At 45.9% G+C, this 13,627-nt stretch overlaps 1 protein-coding gene across 1 annotated transcript in view; it reads left to right on the top strand.

Annotated features, from left to right (window-relative positions):
- The window catches only part of LOC138768724 (uncharacterized), a 77,540-nt gene that overhangs the window by 7,329 nt on the left and 56,584 nt on the right, over positions 1–13,627 (top strand). The gene's annotated exons all lie outside the window — the stretch shown is intronic.

Raw genomic sequence — 13,627 nt, 5'->3', positions numbered from 1 at the left:
CAGCTCTTTATGGCGATGGCGCAGAATAGTGCAGCGGCGCCGGTAATGCCCACAGCCCCCTCCTCTCAGCTATCGGAAGTTACTGAGGGGTTGGGGCAGAGAGTGGGGTCAGTCCCGGCCAGTCCCCTCACCGGTGATCGCCGTTATTACCAGTATAACGGCGGCCACCGGTAACAGACATTGCCAGCGAAGCTGAACGCTTTCATCTCTTCTCACCGTGAATCCACAGTGAGAGGAGATGAGAACATGTCCCCCCCTGTCCCCAGAATTAACCCTAGTGACCTGGTCACTGACCCTCCCCTCCCAGGGCGGCCATCTGATCCAAGATGGCCGCCGTCATCACTGTGAACAGACTCTGTTCACAGTGATGGATTCCTAAAAATGATCCAAGCTTCATTCTCTCCACCACCGGAGGTGCATGGAGCAATGACTGGGGACCACCCGGTGTGGTCCTAGTACAAGTGATCAGCGGTATATACTATATACCACTGATCGCTTGTTCCAAATGGTGTCGGCACTTTTTTACGCCTGTCACCAAAGTCAAGTGCCCTGGATTACCCGTAACCACCCTGGATTACTTGTAACCACCCCAGATTACCTGTAACCACCCCAGATTACCCATCACCACCCCAGATTACCCGTAACCACCCCAGATTACCCGTAACCACCCCAGATTGCCCGTCACCACCCCAGATTGCCTGTAACCACCCTAGATTGCCTGTAACCTCCCCAGATTGTCCGTAACCATCCCAGACAGCCCTTATCCACCCCAGACAGCCCATAACCATCCCAGACAGACCATAACCACCCCAGATTGCCTGTCACCACCCCAGAATGCCCGTAATCTCCCCAGATTGCCCGTAATCTCCCCAGATTGCCCGTATCCCCCCCCCATAGCCCATAACCATTCCAGACAGCCCGTAACCACCCCAGATTGCCACAGACTGCCTGTAACTACCCCAAATTGCCTGTAACCACCACAGATTGCTCGCAACCACCCCAGATTTCCCGTCACCACCCCAGATTGCCCGTTGCAACCCCAGATAGTCAGTGAACACCACCAGATTGCCCGTCACCACCCCAGATAGTAAGTGAACACCATCAGATTGCCCATCACCACCCCAGATAGCCAGTAACCACCCCTAGATAGCCAGTAAACACCCCAAGATTGCCCATAACCACCCCATACAGCCAGTAACCACCCCAGATTGCCCGTAACCACCCCAGATTGCCTGTGACCACCCCAGATTGCCTGTGACCACCCCAGATTGACCGTAACCACCCCAGATTGACTGTAACCACCCCAGATTGACCGTAACCACCCCAGATTGGCACAGACTGCTCGTAACCACCCCAGATTGCCCATAACCCCACCAGATTGCCTGCTGCCACCTCAGATAGCCAGTAAACACCCCGAGATTGTCTATTACCACCCCAGATAACCAGTAAACACCCACATATTGCCTGTAACTAAAATGACACTCCTTCCCTTCTGAGCCCGGCTGTGTGCCCATACAGTGGTTTATGCCCACATATGGGGTACCATTGTACTCAGGAGAACCTGCGTTACAAGTTTTGGGGTGCTTTTTCTCCCTTGTTCCTCGTGAAATTGAGAAATTTCAAACTAAACAAACATTATTGAAAGAATTCAATTTTTTTCATTTTTACGGTCTAGTTTTGAATACTTTCCTCCAATACCTGTGGGGTCAAAATGCTCACCACACCCCAAGATAAATTCCTTGAGGGGTGTACTTTCCAAAATGGGGTGATTTTGGGGGGGAGGGTTCTATTCTGTAGACATTACAGGGGCACTGCAAACGCACCTGGCGCTCAGAAACTTCTTCAGAAAAATCTGAACTGGAAATGCTAGTTGGCGCTCCTTCCCTTCGGAGCCCGGCTGTGTGCCCACACAGTGGTTTATGCCCACATATGGGGTATCGTTCTACTCAGGAGTACCTGCGTTACATATATTGGGGTGAGTTTTCTCCCCTGTTCCTCGTGAAATTGAGAAATTTCAAACTAAACAAACATATTATTGGAAAAATTCTATTTTTTCATTTTTACTGTCTTCTTTTGAATACTTTCCTCTAATACCTGTGGGGTCAAAATGGTCACCACACCCCAAGATGTATTCTTTGATGGGTGTACTTTCCAAAATGGGGTGACTTTTGGGGGGGTTCTATTCTGCTGACACTACAGGGGCTCTGCAAACGCACCTGGCGCTCAGAAATTTCTTCAGCAAAATCTGAACTGGAAAAGCTAATTGTCGCTCCCTTCCTTCTGAGCCCGGCTGTGTGCCCATACAGTGGTTTATGCCCACATATGGGGTACCGTTCTACTCAGGAGAACCTGCTTTACAAAATTTGGGGTGCATTTTCTCTCATGTTTATTATGAAAATGAGATACTTTAATCTTAACAAATATATTATTGGAAAATTTCTATTTTCCATTTTTTTCCGGCCTAATTGTGAATACTTTCCTCCAGCCCCTGTAGGGTTAAAATGCTCATTATACCCCTAGATTAATTCTTTAAGGTGTCTAGTTTCCAAAATGGGGTCACTTATGGGGGTTTCCAGTATACAAGCCTCCTAAATCAACTTAAAAAAAGAACTGGTCCCTAAAAAAATCAGTTTTGGAAATTTCATGAAAATGTGATAATTTGCTGATACATTTCTAAGCCCCGTAACACCCTAAAAAAGTGAAATATGTTTACGAAATGAAGCCAGAATAAAGAGGACATATTGATAATGTGACTTACTAACTAATTTTTGTCATGTGCCTTTTTTTTTTAGAAGCAAAGAATTTCAAAGTTCGTAAAGTGCAAAATTTTCAAATTTTTCATTATATTTTGATGTTTTTCACAAAAAACACACAAGACAGTGACCAAATTTTGCCACTAACATAAAGTACCGTATGTTACGAAAAAACAATCTCAGAATCGCTAGCATACGTTAAAGCATCACTGAGCTATAAGCGCATAAAGTGAGACAGGTCAGATTTTGAAAAATGAGCCTGGTCATTAAGGCCCAAACAGGCTTGGTCCCTAAGGGGTTAAGACAACTTGGCTCCCGTCCCTTTAAGAGCGACATGGGACCCTTTAGGAGCGACCTGGGTCGCTTTAAGAGCAACGTGGGTCCCTTCGCTCTTAAAGGGACCCAGGTCGCTCTAAATGGAACCCAGGTCACTCTTAAAGGGCCCCAGGTCGCTCTTAAAGGGCCCCAGGTCGCTTTTAAAGGGACCCATTTCGCTCTTAAAGGGACCCAGGTCGCTTTTAAAGGGACCCATTTTGCTCATAAAGGGATCAATTTCGCTCTTAACCCCTTAAGGTCAAATCCAATTTTCGTTTTTGCACCTTTGCTTTTTCCACTTTATGTGTAAAAGTCCATAGCGCTTGCATTTTTTCACCTAGAGACGTATATGAGCGCTTATTTTTTGCGAAACCAATTGTACTTTGCAATGACAGGCATTGTTTTTCCATAAAATATGCTGTGAAACCGGGAAAAAATTATTTGCGCTGTTAAATTGAAAAAAAAAGGAATTTGTTTTGATTTCGGGGAGTTTTGCATTTACGCCGTTCGCCCTATGGTAAAACTGACTTGTTATGCATGTTCCTCAAGTCGTTATGATTACAACGATATATAACATGTATAACTTTTATATTATCTGATGGCTTGTTAAAAATTCAAACCATTGTTAACAAATATATGTTCCTTAAAATCGCTCCATTCCCAGGCTTATAGCGCTTTTATCCTTTGGTCTATGGGGCTGTGTGAGGTGTCAGTTTTTGTGACATGATGCGTTCTTTCTATCGGTACCTTGATTGCGCATATACGACTTTTTGATTACCTTTTATTACATTTTTTTCTGGATTTGATGCGACCAAAAATGCGCAATTTTGCACTTTGGAATTTTTTTTGCGCTTACGCCATTTACTGTGCAAGATCAGTAATGTGATAAATTATTAGTTCGGGCGATTATGCGCGCGGCAATACCAAACATGTTTGTTTTATTGGTTTATTTATTTATTTATATTTATAAAATGGGAAAAGGGGGGTGATTTGGACTTTTAATAGGGGAGGGGATTTTTTATTAATAAAAAAACATTTTTACTTTTTTTTTTTACTGTAACTAGAAGTCCCCCTGGGGGACTTGTATATACACAGCACTGATCTCTCATAGAGATCAATGCTGTGTATATACACAGCAAAGATCAATCAAATCGGTCATAGATTGCTATGGCCTACTGCAGGCCATAGCAATCTATTGCCAAGCCGGGATCAGCGTCATTCCGGGGGGGAGATCCGTCCCACTAGACACCAGGGATGCACGGAGGAAAGCCTCTAAGTGCAGCTGTCAGGTTTGACAGCTGCACTTAGAGGCTTAATTAGCCGGCGCGGCAACGGGACCCGCTCCGGCTAATAGAGGCACTGCCCGGCTGCACATGTCAGCCGGGATCAGCGCCGTTAAGAGCGGGGTCCCGGCGGGCCCCCTCTCTGAACACCCCCTGTGCGGCACCATGACGTATCAGATACGTCATGGGTCGCTAAGGGGTTAAAGGGACCCAGGTCCCTCTTAAAGGGACCAATTTCGCTCTTAAAGAGACCCAGGTCGCTCTTAAAGGGACCTATTTTGTTCTTAAGGCACCCAGGTCGCTCTTAAAGGGACCCATTTAGCTCTTAAAGGGACACAGGTCGCTCTTGAAGGGACCCAGGTCGCTCTTGAAGGGACCCAGTTCGCTCTAAAAGGGACCCGGATCGCTCTTAAAGGGACCCAGGTCGATATTAAAGGGACCCAGATTGCTCTTAAAGGGACCCATTTTGCGCTTAAAGGGACATATTTCGCTCTTAAAGGGACCCAGGTCGCTATAAAAGAGACCAATTTCACTCTTAAAGGGACCCATTTCGCTCTTAAAGGGACCCAGGTTGCTCTTAAAGGGACCAATTTCGCTCTTAAAGGGACCCAGGTCGCTCTTAAAGGGACCAATTTCGCTCTTAACCCCTAGACGACCCAGGACGTAGAGTTACGTCATGGAAGTCTGTCACCAGACGACCCTGGACGTAACTCTACGTCCTGGGTGTTTCTCCGGCTATGAAGCACGCTCCGGAGCGGAGCACGCTTCACAGCAGGTGGGGGCCGGCTGCAATCAGCAGCCGGGACCTCACCGGTAATGACACGCTGCAGCGATCGCGCTGCCGTGTGTCATTAACCCCTTAAACGCTGCGGCATTTAAGTGTAAGTGACAGGGGGAGTCCCCTGTCACTTACCAATCGGGACCCCCGCAGTGTGACTGCGGGGGTCCCGATCGTTAAAACGGACCGCCGGAAGTCTCTCACCTTCCTCTGTGTGGTCCGATCGGCGATCTGCTATACTAAGCCTGCACAGGTAGGCTCAATGAGCAGATCACCGATAACACTGATCAATGCTATGCCTATGGCATAGCAATCATCAGTGTAGAAATCCAAGTAGTGTATGTAAAAGTCCCTCAAAGGGACTTCAAAAGTGTGTAAAAAAAAAAGTTAAAAACACAAATACACTACCCCAAAACCCCTCCCCCAATAAAAGTTGAAATCCCCCCCCCTTTCCCATTATATAAATAAAGCATATAAAAATAAATATATAATATACCGTAGCGTGCGTAATTGTCCGATCTATTAAAGTATAACAAGTGTCATTTGAGAACGGTGAACGGCGTACACGAAAAGAGGGAAAAAAGTGCGCGGATTACCCATTTTATGTTACATTATATATATAAAAAAAATTCATAAAAAGTGATCAAAACGTCCGATCTTCACAAATATGGTATTAATAAAAACTAGAGATCATGGTGGAAAAAATGACACCCCATACACCCCAAAGGTGAAAAAATAAAAACGTTATAAGCGTCACAATAGGCCTATTATATAATTAACTAATTGCCAAAAAAAAAGGATTTCATAAAAAAATATATATAACATTAGAGAATCTGTGTAATCCTGCATGTGGTTGTATTCGGACTGACCTATAGAGTAATAGTATCATGTCGCAGTTACCATATAGTACATTACGTAGACACAGGAACCCCCCAAACATTACCATATTGCATTCTTATTTACGATTTCACCTATTTATATCTTCATAAATAATATATTTGGAATTCCATCATACATGTTATGGTAAAATGAAAGACGCCATTACAAAGTACAATTAAAAAACAAGCACTTACATGGCCCTGTAGATAGAAAACTGAAATGGCTGGAGCTCTTAGAAGGGGAGGAGGTAAAAAAACGTAAGCGCAATGATCAAAATTTGCGCGGTCCACTGGGTCATTTTGGGCCTGGTCCTCAAAGGGTTAAAGGGACCTATTTCGCTCTTAAAGGGACCCATTTCGCTCTTAAAGGGACCCATTTCGCTCTTAAAGGGACCCAGGTCGCTCTTAAAAGGACATATTTCGCTCTTCAAGGGACATATTTCGCTCTTAAAGGGACCCAGATCGCTCTTAAAGGGACCCGGGTCGCTCTTAAAGGGACCCGGGTCGCTCTTAAAGGGACCCGGGTCGCTCTTAAAGGGACCCAGGTCGCTCTAGCGACTTGAGTCTCTTTAAGAGCGACATGGGTCCCATACCTTTTGGAGTGACTTGGGTCCCTTTAAGAGCAACATGTGTCACGTCCTTTTAAAAGCAACTTGGGTCCCATCCCTTTAAGAGCGACTTGGATCCCTTTAAGAGCTACATGGGACCCTTTAAGAGGACTTGGGTCCCGTCCCTTTAAGAGCGACTTGGGTCCCGTCCTTTTAAGGGCGACTTGGGTCCCTTTAAGAGCGACATGGCTCCCGTCCCTTTAGGAGCGACTTGGGTACCTTTAAGAGCAACATGCGTCTCGTCCGTTTAAGAGCAACTTCGGTCCCGTCCCTTTAAGAGCGATTTGGATCCCTTTAAGAGCTACATGGGACCCTTTAAGAGCGACTTGGGTCCCGTCCCTTTAAGAGCGACTTGGGTCCCTTTTAAGAACTATGGCTGCAGGCCATTACAATCTATTGCCAAGCCGGGATCAGCGTCATTCCGGGGGGGAGATCCATCCCACTAGACACCAGGGATGCACGGAGGAAAGCCTCTAAGTGCAGCTATCAGGGACCCAGGTCGCTCTTGAAGGGACCCAGTTCGCTCTAAAAGGGACCCAGATTGCTCTAAAAGGGACCCAAGTCGCTCTTAAAGGGACATATTTCGCTCTTAAAGGGACCAGGTCGCTCTTAAAGGGACCCATTTCACTCTTACAGGGACCCGGATCGCTCTTAAAGGGACCCAGGTCGCTATTAAAGGGACCCAGATTGCTCTTAAAGGGACCCATTTTGCGCTTAAAGGGACATATTTCGCTCTTAAAGGGACCCAGGTCGCTATAAGAGACCAATTTCACTCTTAAAGGGACCCATTTCGCTCTTAAAGGGACCCAGGTTGCTCATAAAGGGACCCAGGTCTATCTTAAAGGGACCCATTTCACTCTTAACGGGACCCATTTCGCTCTTAAAGGGACCCAGGTCGCTCTTAACAGGACCCATTTTGCTCTTAAAGGGACATATTTCACTCTTAAAGGGACATATTTTGCTCTTAAAGGGACCCAGGTCGCTCTTAAGGGGACTCAGGTCGCTCTTAAAGGGACCCAGGTTGCTCTTAAAGGGACCAATTTCGCTCTTAAAGGGACCCAGGTCGCTCTTAAAAGGACATATTTCGCTCTTGAAGGGACATATTTCGCTCCTAAAGAGACCCAGATCGCTCTTAAAGGGACCCAGGTCGCTCTTAAAGGGACCAATTTCACTCTTAAAGGGACCCATTTTGCTCTTAAAGGGACATATTTCGCTCTTAAAAGGGACCCAGATCGCTCTTAAAGGGACCCAGGTCGGACCCAGGTCGCTCTAGCGACATGGGTCTCTTTAAGAGCGACATGGGTCCCATACCTTTTGGAGTGACTTGGGTCCCTTTAAGAGCAACATGCGTCACGTCCTTTTAAAAGCAACTTGGGTCCCGTCCCTTTAAGAGCTACATGGGACCCTTTAAGAGCACTTGGGTCCCGTCCCTTTAAGAGCGACTTGGGTCCCGTCCTTTTAAGGGCGACTTGGGTCCCTTTAAGAACGACTTGGGTCCCTTTAAGAGCGACATGGCTCCCGTCCCTTTAGGAGCGACTTGGGTTCCTTTAAGAGCAACATGCGTCTCATCTGTTTAACCCCTTCGTGCTGCAGCTAGTTTGGGCCTTAATGACCAGGCTAATTTTTCAAAATCTGACCTGTCTCACTTTATGCTCTTATAGCTCAGTGATGCTTTAACGTATACTAGCGATTCTGAGATTGTTTTTTCGTTACATATGGCACTTTATGTTAGTGGCAAAATTTGGTCACTACTTTGTGTGTTTTGTGAAAAACATCAAAATATCATGAAAAATTTAAAAAATTTGTATTTTATGAACTTTGAAATTCTCTGCTTCTAAAAAAAGAAAGTCGTAGCACATAAATTAGTTACTTAGTCACATTACCAATATGTCTTCATTATTCTGGCATAATTTGGTAAACATATTTTACTTTTTAGGGTGTTATGGGGCTTAGAAATTTATCAGCAAATTATCACATTTTCGTGAAAGTTTCCAAAACTGATTTTTTTAGGGACCAGTTCTTTTTTTAAATGGATTTAGAAGTCTGGTATCCTGAAAACCCCCATAAGTGACCCCATTTTGGAAACTACACACCTTAAAGAATTAATCTAGGGGTATAATGAGCATTTTAACCCTACAGGGGCTGGAGGAAAGTATTCACAATTAGGCAGTAAAAAAATGGAAAATTAAAATTTTCCAATAATATATACGTTTAGATTAAAGTTTCTCATTTTCAAAAGGAACATGAGAGAAAAAGCACCCCAAAATTTGTAACGCAGGTTCTCTTGAGTACAACGGTACCCCATATGTGGGCGTAAACCACTGTATGGGCACACAGCGGGGCTCAGAAGGAAGGGAGCGTCAATTAGCTTTTCCAATGCAGATTTTGCTGAAGAAGTTTCTGAGCGCCAGGTGCGTTTGCAGAGCCCCTGTAGTGTCAGCAGAGAGAAAACCCCCCATAAGTCACGCCATTTTGGAAAGTACACCCCTCAAAGAATTCATCTTGGTGTGAGGTGAGCATTTTGACACCACAGGTATTACAGGAAAGTATTCAAAAGAAGACAGTAAAAATGAAAAACTCGAATTCTTCCAATAATATGTTTGTTTAGTTTGAAATTTTTTCAATTTCACGAGGAACAAGAGAAAAAAAGTACCCCAAAATTTGTAACGCAGGTTCTCTTGAGTACAACGGTACCCCATATGTGGGCGTAAACCACTGTATGGGCACACAGCAGGGCTCAGAAGGAAGGGAGCGCCAATAAGCTTTTCCAATGCAGATTTTGCTGAAGAAGTTTCTGAGCGCCAGGTGCGTTTGCAGTGCCCCTGTAGTGTCAGCAGAGAGAAAAAAAAACATAAGTCACCCCATTTTGGAAAGTGCACCCCTCAAAGAATCCATCTTGGAGTGAGGTGAGCATTTTGACCCCACAGGTATTACAGGAAAGTATTCAAAAGAAGACAGTTTAAAATGAAAAACTCGAATTCTTCTAATAATATGTTCGTTTAGTTTTAAATTTCTCAATTTCACGAGGAACAAGAGAAAAAAAGTACCCCAAAATTTGTAACGCAGGTTCTCCTGAGTATAATGGTACCCCATATGTGGGCGTAAACCACTGTATGGGCACACAGGAGGGCTCAGAAGGGAAGGTGCGCCAATTAGCTTTTTCAATGCAGATTTTGCTGAAGAAGTTTCTGAGCTCCAGGTCCGTTTGCAGCGCCCCTGTAGTGCCAGCAGAGTAAAATCTCCTAATAAGTCACCCCATTTTGGAAAGTACACCCCTCAGAGAATTCAATTTGGGGTGTGGTGAGCATTTTGACCCCACAGGTATTAGAGGAAAGTATTCAAAATTAGACAGTAAAAATGAAAAACTCGAATTTTTCCAATAATATGTTGGTTTAGTTTGAAATTTCTCAATTTCACGAGGAACAGGAGAGAAATGTCACCCCAATATATGTAACGCAGGTTCTTCTGAGTAGAACGGTACCCCATATGTGGGCATAAACCACTGTATGGGCACACAGCCAGGCTCAGAAGGGAAGGAGCGCCAATTAGCATTTTCAGTGCAGATTTTTCTGAAGAAGTTTCTGAGCGCCAGGTGCGTTTGCAGAGCCCCTGTAGTGTCAGCAGAATAGATTCCCCCCAAAAGTCACCCCATTTTGGAAAGTGCACCCCTCAAAGAATTCATCTTGGGGTGTGGTGACCATTATCACCCCACAGGTATTAGAGGAAAGTATTCAAAATTGGCCAGTAAAAATGAAAAACTCGAATTTTTCCAATAATATGTTGGTTTAGCTTGAAATTTCTCAATTTGGCGAGGAACAGGAGAGAAAACGTACCCCAAAATCTGTAACGCAGGTTCTTCTGAGTAAAACGGTACCTCATATGTGGGCATAAACCACTGTATGGGCACACAGCAGGGCTCAGAAGGGAAGGAGTGCCAATTTACTGGAGCAAAACCGCAGCTAGTAATGGTTATTAGAATAGCGCAGTTACTAAAATAAAAAAAAAAAATGAGATTACAGGGGTGGTTACGGGCAACCAGGGGTGGTTATGGGCAACCTGAGGTGGTTACAGGTAATCTGGGGTGGTTACGGACAACATGGGGTGGTCACGGGCAACCTGCTGTGGTTACGGCAACCTGGGGTGGTTACGGGCAACCTGCAGTGCTTACAGACAATCTGGGGTGGTTACGGGCAACGTGGGGTGGTTACGGGCAATGTGGGGTGGTTACGGATAAACTGAAGTGCTTATAGGTAATCTCGGGTGGGTACCTGTAATCTGGCATGGTTACCGCAATCTGGAGGGGGTCATTGGCAATTTGGGGTGGTCAGAGGCAACCTGCGGTGGTCGGAGGAAACCTGCGGTGGTCAGAGGCAACTTGCGGTGGTCAGAGGCGACGTGAGGTGGTCAGAGGCGACGTGGCGTGGTCAGAGGCGACGTGGCATGGTCAGAGGCGACGTGAGGTGGTCAGAGGCAACGTGCGGTGGTTACGGGCAACGTGGGCTGGTTACGGGCAACCTGCAGTGTTTACAGACAATCTGGGGTGGATACGGGCAGAGTGAGGTGGTTACGGGCAACCTGTAGTGCTTACAGACAATCTGGGGTGGTTACGGGCAACCTGCAGTGCTTACAGACAATCTGGAGTGGATACGGGCAACGTGGGGTGGTTACGGGCAACCTGCAGTGCTTACAGACAATCTGGGGTGGATACGGGCAACGTGGGGTGGTTACAGGCAACCTGCAGTGCTTACAGACAATCTGGGGTGGTTACGGGCAACGTGGGGAGGTTACGGATAAACAGAAGTCCTTATAGGCAATCTGGGGTGGATACCTGTAATCTGGCATGGGCACCGCAATCTGGAGGGGGTCATTGGCAATTTGGGGTGGTCAGAGGCAACGTGGCGTGGTCAGAGGCAACGTGCGGTGGTCAGAGGCAACGTGCGGTGGTCAGAGGCAACGTGCGGTGGTCAGAGGCATCGTGGCGTGGTCAGAGGCAACGTGCGGTGGTTACGTGCAATCTGGGGGGTTAGAGTTAGTAATCTGTAATCTGGCGTGATTACGGGAAACCTGGGGGGGTTATGTGCAACCTGGAAGGGTTACAGACAATCTGGGATTGTTACTGATAAACTGAAGTGCTTATAGGTAATCTGGGGTGGGTACATGTAATTTGGGGTGGTTACGGGCAATCTGGAGGGGGTCACTGGCAATATGGGGTGGTTACGGGCAATGTGCAGTGGTTACGGGCAACGTGCGGTGGTTACGGGCAACGTGCGGTGGTTACGGGCAAAGTGCGGTGGTTACGGGTAATCGGGGGGGGGGGGGTTAAAGGTAATTTGGGAGTAAACTGCAATTATTACTATAATAAAAAGTGTGTGTTTTATTTTTTTTGTATGTTTTTCACTTTTTGTATTTTATACATTCATTTTCACTGTATTACTATGATTACTGTGATATTTTCATCACAGTAATCATAGTTCAGTGACAGAGACCAAATTGGTCTCTGTCACTTTAAATTTTCCAGAGTTGGCTGGTTGTGAAGCGCATGCGCACTTCACAACCAGCCAGGACGCCGAGGAGGAAGGAGCTCCAGGATCAGGTAACGTATATGGGGAAGGGGGGACATCACTTTTTATCCCCTGTCACCAATCATTCATGGTGACAGGGGATAAAAAGTGCCGGCGGCACATGGTACAAGCGATCAGCGGTATATAGTATATACCGCTGATCGCTTGTACCGGGACCCCACAGGGGGTCCCCGATGACTGCCCCATGCTCTCCGCTACCTCCGGTGGCAGAAAGCATGGGGCTTTCATTAATTTAAAGTTTTCCATCCCTGCGAACAAACGTCGTTTGTTCGCAGGGATGGCGGCGGCCATCTTGGAAATGATGGCCGCCGGGGGAGGGGGATTAGTGATCGCCCTACTAGGGGGGGCTGATCTGAGGTCTGTGGGACACTTATGAAAGGCGGCGGCGGCACTGGTAATCCACTTTACCGACAGCGGCGTTAATAGCGGCGATCGACGGTAAGGGGGGGTGCCGGGACGGACCCCACACACTGCCCCAACCCCTCAGCTACCTCCGGTAGCTGGGGGGATGGGGTGGGGGCTGTCCCGGCCCCGCAGCCTTATTCTCTGCCATCGCCGTAAAAAGCTGATGGCAGCAGAATAAGGACCCTTAGCGGTCACTAAGGGGTTAAGAGCAACTTCGGTCCCGTCCCTTTAAGAGCGATTTGGATCCCTTTAAGAGTTACATGGGACCCTTTAAGAGCGACTTCTATTCATCTTCTATTGGCCAATAGTGGACATGTGACTGGGAATGGTGTGATACATTGCCTGACAAGACCTTAGAGTTCCTATTGACTGCTGTATTTCAGCTATTTGCATATGTGCTGTGATTGGCTGTTAGCAATGGGCCATTATTTTCTATGGGAAATTTGGGGTCTTTAAACGTAAGTTTCTTAAAAACAACAAATCCGATTGAAACGAAAAATAGATAGCACACCTTACACCGCTGAGGGCTTCGCGTTTTAACGGAGTGTGTGCGCAAAGTGGTTTGGGCTGTATTACGCGCAGAAAAATGGCTGGAAGAAGAAACGAAAGAAGAAGAAGAATACGGACTACAATATAGTGCTTTTCAAGCACTATAATAAAGAAAGTCAATTTATAGTTTGTCTAAACTTGACAAGATAGCATAAAGTTTTCCCGAATTTATTAAACTGCTTGAACCACTGTGATAAACCATTGCTAGACTGTCATGTTCTAAGTGTGCACTGTATAACTGTTAGGTCTAGGTTCACATACAGTAAAATAAAAGGTAAAAATAGACATATTTTGTAAAAGGAAGTCGTAAATAAAGAGCATGTTCATTATTTTTAAGGTCGTAGTAATACGGTGTGTGTGCTCTGCCGGCCAATTTCGTATTGACTTCAATGGAGAGCATTATTAGGGTATGTTCACACAACATACTACTCGCCATACTACAATGAAATGCATTGAAGTCAATGTAAGAAAGGCAG

This window comes from Dendropsophus ebraccatus, chromosome 12 (assembly GCF_027789765.1).
Source record: "Dendropsophus ebraccatus isolate aDenEbr1 chromosome 12, aDenEbr1.pat, whole genome shotgun sequence".
Taxonomy (NCBI): Eukaryota; Metazoa; Chordata; class Amphibia; order Anura; family Hylidae; genus Dendropsophus; species Dendropsophus ebraccatus.
This window is presented reverse-complemented; position numbering and strand designations above follow the sequence as displayed.